This window comes from Octodon degus, unplaced genomic scaffold, assembly GCF_000260255.1.
Source record: "Octodon degus isolate 3935 unplaced genomic scaffold, OctDeg1.0 scaffold00110, whole genome shotgun sequence".
NCBI classification, from domain to species: Eukaryota; Metazoa; Chordata; class Mammalia; order Rodentia; family Octodontidae; genus Octodon; species Octodon degus.
Window position 1 is genome coordinate 7,598,388 of NW_004524686.1, and position 6,136 is coordinate 7,604,523.

Sequence of the window (6,136 nt, forward strand, 5' to 3'; positions counted from 1 at the left end):
AGTTTCAAAATGTTGATATAAATTTAACTTAAATTATTGTCAATAAATTTTTCCTAATGGCAGTATCATTTCATACTTCTACCAGTGACATGAGAAATGTGACTGTTCCCCATAGTCCTCAGCATTCATGGCTGTCAGTTCTTTTCCTTCTATATGGATATATGTGTGGATACGGCAGACATGCATTTTGGTTTGTATTTGCATCTGTCTGATAACTAATGATACTGAATTCATTTTCATGGGCTTGGTTCATTCAAATATGTCTTTTGTTTTCAAGTATCCATTAAATTCTTTTGTCTATTTAAAAAATATTGAGTTATTTATTTGGTACAGGGTCTCACTACGCAGCTTGGACTCCTAGTGATCATCCTATTTTCAGTGCTTGGAATACAGGCATGTACCACCACCCTGGTTTCATTGGCCAGCACAGCAGATGGTACCAGGGATGAAATCCGGGTCCTTGTGTTTACTGGACAGGCAGCGAAAGCATGGAGCTACGCCGTCAGCCCTCTTTTGTGTCTTTTTATCTAACCATTGTGTTGTTTACAACAGCTCCTCAATATCCTTTTAATTTCTATGACACCTCCTGTGATGTCTGCGCTTCTATTTGTTATATTAACCATTTGTGCATTAAGAGATTATAACAATAGTTTCTATTTTCCTTGATCTGTTATGCTGGTGACTGGAAATTTTATTAATCAACTTTTGGCTCTGGTGATTATTCTTTTCTGCTTCCTCTGACATTGATTTCCGTTCTCACTTTTATTACTTCTTCCTGCTTGTTCAGAGTTTAATGACTTCTTGTTTTCTTAGATTAACAAGATAGAAAAATAAATCATGTTTTAAATAACTTTCTTCTTTTTAAATAAAGCCACTTAAAATTAGAAATTTCCCTGTAAGGACTACTTTAGATATATTTCATTTTTTGAAATATTTAATTTTTATTCTAATCAGAGTATTTTCCAACATCCTTTCTGAACTTTTCTGTTACTCATGACATCATTACACGTGATATTTTTATTTCCAATTTCTGTTCTTGACATTGATTTCAATCTTCATAGATTTTTGCTCTTTCTTTCTTTCCTTTTTTTTTTATTTTGTTGAGATGGAGTCTCACTATGTAGTTCAGGCCAGGCTTAAATTCACAGCAATTCTTCTGCCTCAGCATCATGACCACCGAGATCACAGGCATGCACCATCACTACTGACCATATATTTATAGTTATATCACATCACCTGTTTGGTTTTGAACCTTAGAAATGTATTCAAAGTTATGGTTCACTTTATGGAATCTTTGGTAAGTATTCTATGGATGCTTAGGAACATGTAGTTTTCTGTTAGCCTGTTTTATAAATATATCAAGTGAAATTTCTTGATAGCATAGTTCATTTCTTTCATATCCTGATAATTTATTTATACATTCTGTCAGTTCTTTAAGGGGTATTGAAATTTTTCAAAAGGAGCACTGAAGATTTCAACCACAAATATGAGTCCATATATGTTTCTTTTTAGTGCTATCAATTTTTGCTTTTAAGTATGCAATAACTGTGTTACTAATTGTAAACTTATACAGGTATTTATATATCTTAATGGGATGAGCTATTATAATTAAGAAATTTGCCTCATGATTTCTGGTAATATTCTCCATCACGAAGCACACTTATGATAGTAATGTGGCCACACCAAATTTGTTAGTTTTCATTATCTGTTTCTTTCATTTGACTTTCATCATTTGTGTCTTTGTGTTTACAGTGTTTGTCTTGAAAATATTGTGTTACTGAGTCTGTCTTTGCCTCCTAGCCCCTTATTTGCTTTTTATTTATATATAATGTAATTATTTATGCACTTGTATATAAATATTTCATTTTGGTCTTCGAGTTCTATTTGTCCCATCTTCTCTGTGGCCCTCTGCTCCTCTTTTCCAGAATTGTGGAAGTGAACCAAACATTATCTTCATTGTCCTCCCTTTAGTAGTTTCTCAAGATCAAAATATTCACCTTTTACTTTTCTACTGTTGCTGCTTTCAAAACATATTCTGTTGTGGGCCAGCCAAATAGCTCAGCAGAGGACAGTGCCTGCAAGCAGACGGGCAGGGGGAGGCTCAGGGGTTCAATTCCTGGGCCTGCTGTGCCAGCCTCGCCCCCAGGACACACTGAGACAGCAACTGAGACTGGGTGTGGTAGGGAGTGCCTGTAATCCCAGCCCTTGGGAGGCTGTAAGCAGGCGGATCACTATGCGTCCCATCTAGTAGAGAGACCCTGAACACCCTGTAGACCCCTCCCTAAAACACAAAAGGAAAAAAACAAAACAAAATATTCTGTTGCTTCACAAATGAGGTAAGGCCAAGGTTGGTAGCACATACCTGCAATCCCAGCACTCGAGAGTCTGAGGCAGGGAGGGAAGGTCAGTTTGAGACCAACTAGGCCTACATAGTGAATCCAAGGCCCACCTGAGCTCCATACTGAGATACTGCGTCAAGAAAACTAACAGCAAAAAAAAAAAAAAAAAAAAAAAAACCTACAAAAGAAAACAAATAAGGTAAACATTCACAGCATTACTCTTTCAATTACCCCACTTACACCCTTTGTGCCTTGTTTATATACTTTATTCAATGTGTGGTAGAAGCCTCCTTGTTAGGTTTTTATTATGTTTTACTTCAGACTACAGAGTCTTTGTAATTGCTCTGTCCAGGCACGAATGATTTTGTAAGGAAGACTCTTTATATTTGCCATTTTTTTCCTTCTCATGTTTTCCATTTCTTCATGCAGAATTGGATTTCTTTGTGGTATAATTTTTCTTCAGTTAAGAGAATGTTTTGTGCATTTCTCATAGTTTGTGTCTACTGGAGATAATATTTTTCCATTATTCATTCCTGAAAATCTATTTACTTTACATTTACATTTGAGAAATATGTTTTGCTGTATGTGTAATTGCCATTTGATGATTTCACTTTCCCTTCATCACTTTAAAGATGAGAAGTGCCATTTGTCTTCTGATTTTCATTGCTTCAAAGAGAACTTATTTATGTCTTTTATTACTTTCTTGCATGTAGTTCTTTATTTCTCTGGATACCTTGACATTTTGCTCTCCATCTTTGTTTTATAATGGTTTGACTATAGCATGCCTAACTGTATTTTGTTTGTTTTATTAATCTTTCTTGGTATTCTTTGCGATTCTTGGCTATATGATGTTGACTTATATAAACTTTGATTAAAATCTTGGCCATTACTCCCATATTTCTGCTGTTCAATTCTCTTGTTCTTCTCCTTCTGAAACTTGATGCATATGCTAGATTATTTACTATTGTACCAGAGACCTCAGCCATGCTGTTCTCGATTTTCATTATTTTTATTTCATTCTGTTGCTGTTTGGTTACTTTCTTTTAGAATGTATCCAAGTCACAAATTCCTGTCTATATGATATCCACTTGACAGAAAGAATTCATCACCTGATAGTCTGCATTTCATTCCAGCCTTTTCATTTTTTGTTTGTAGCTTTCATCTCAATGCTGAAATTTGTGTATGTTATTTACTTTGCGCATCAAATCTTTTAAAATCTTTTTTTTATTTTTTATTAATTTTATTGAGAAACAAATAGCAATGAGACAGTTTCAAAACAGGCTAGTAGGACAGTTACAATAATTAATACATTGTATATTGTTGACTTTGCAGTAGTTATTCATAGTACAAGATGCAGACATGATATCTGGTTCAAATATTATTAGTACAAATCTTTCTTTTCATTGAATTAAGAAAACCTAGCTGTATATCTATCTTAACTATATAGTATGTACAGAAACAAAATGGTCCTTCATTTTTGTTTAGTTTTGTCAGAAATGGGTATTCTATTGCCATTTAAATATTGTAGGTGCATGAATTCAGCAAAATAATCCAATATAGTCCAGTAATCCATAATAGTAGTGGGTTATCCATAGGACTGGCAATGTCAGAAGTTGTTGAATTGAGCCTTTCATAGCTCAGCATATTAATATGGCTTTACTTTTTATGCATCATTTTTATACTTTTCTGCTGGATGGTTAAGCCCAAGATAAAGCAATACTTATGTAGGAACAGGAAGTGTAACTTCTGTATCTGACAAGGTCAGTCAAATCCCCTCAGGATTTACCCTGAAACCCTGTACCGCAGTTTGTATCCTTTGTCAGTGTCAGCCATGTGGATAAGTCATGGCCATTACTTCACCAATTTGCTCTCTGTGAAAGCCTGAGAGAATGTTTTCTCTCTGTGTGACTCTCCTTAGCCACACTCTACATCATCGATCACTTTCCTCTGTGGCCCCATAATCTCCTTGATCAGAAAATTTGGGACACCACTGAGTTACAGGATGTTACAGTACAGGTTCTCTCTCTTTTTTTTTAAATTATACTTTGTATCCCATAATTTTCTTTTTTTTGAAGTGAAATTTTATTTCATTTTATTTTTTTTCTATAATTATCTTGATAAACAAATAGCAATGAGACAGTTTCAAATCAAATTGGTAGGACAGTTTCAATAATTAACACATTGCATACATTCTTCCTAGTGGTTAATTGCTGTACAAGATGTGACTTGATATACTATTTAAAAACACCATTAGAACAAATCACTCTATTCATTAAGAGAATGTAACTATATATCTTTCCTAACCACTTTTTATGTACACATACAAAATGGACATTCATCTGTATACCCTTTTATTGTTAAGCTCCATTATTGAATATTATAGGTGTGTAAACTCAGCAAAATATTCTAAAAGAGTCCAGGTGCCCATAATAGTATTGGGTCTTCTGTTTAACTGGCAATTTCAGCAAATGTTGACCTGAGTCCCCTACAGCTCAGCATAACAGCATGGCTTTACTTCTTATATTTCATTTTTATGCTTTTCTGCTGCATGGTTAAGACCAAGGTAAAGCAGGACCTATGCAACAAGAGTTGTAGCTTTTGGGTCTGATAAGGGCAGTGAAATACCCTCAGGATTTATCCTGAGATCCTATAACTCAGATTTTAGAACCTTTGTTAGTGTCAGCCATGTGGATAAGTCACGGCCATTGCTTGGCCAATGTGCTCTCTGTGAAAGCCTGAGAGAATGTTTTCTCTCCATGTGACTCTCCTTAGGCACAGTCTACATCATCGAACACTTTGTTCTTGGTACCCATAATCTCCTTGATCAGAAAATTTGGGACACTACTGAGTTACATGACGTTACAGTACAAGTTCTCGTATGTCCTGAGTCTTAACTGACCTTAAAAGGCTAGGGCCAAAATGTTGGCTTTCCTTGCAGCCTTCCTTTTTCTCTAATTTTGGTCTGCAAACTTAGGTTGTTAACCATCCAGAAGACAAGCTTATTGTTATTACCATGCAACTTAGGCTGTTAAGCTTAGCCTCATTATCTGTCTGCATATTAAACATCTGAGGCATAACATGGAACAGGTATTTTTCTTCAAGTATTGATATGTTGAACTTTAAGTCCCTATACAATGTGATAAAAAACATTTAAAAATTAGAATTTATTTTAAAAATAGGCATAAAGAACTATATACTTCTTATGTTTACACATAAGTCCAAAAATCTCACCATATACAACCTTGAAGCAGGACAGTCCCACAATATTCCTTTTCCTTTCTCTTGCTTTCCTTCACCACCCCCTTCTTCTTGAATATCCACCTACCTAGGGAAACATCATAGCAGCAACTGGCATGTCATGAAAAGCAGCCCATATTCAGAAGACCAGAATGGCAGGCACTCCAAGCATAAAACTACTATTACAAATTACCATCTGCAATGCAGTAGCTTAGTTTACAGGTATCAGTATGTATAGTTAGTCAGGGTGAGAATCTTTCCAATTAACTGCCAGATTAAAAAATCTTCTGAAGATTCTCAGGATCATTGCTTTGCTCATCTTCTACATGTAACTGTATGGCTTGACATTGTCATGTTTCCTAGCTCTTCTCCTTTCCCTCTCTTGATTAGTTCGTCCTTGAGATCCAGCTTTCCTTTTACTTGTATTATATCTTTCTATTTGTATTTCTTCTTTTGATTTCTTATACTAGGGAGACTATATGATATTTACACATGTGTGTCTGGTTTACTTCACTTATGAGCATATGTTCAAGTGGCATCCACTTCAATATAAAGGCTTG

The 6,136-nt window shown here is 35.1% G+C and overlaps 1 protein-coding gene across 4 annotated transcripts in view; it reads left to right on the forward strand.

Annotated features, from left to right (window-relative positions):
- Fgf13 (fibroblast growth factor 13) overlaps positions 1-6,136 on the forward strand; it is a 675,218-nt gene that overhangs the window by 547,859 nt on the left and 121,223 nt on the right. The gene's annotated exons all lie outside the window — the stretch shown is intronic.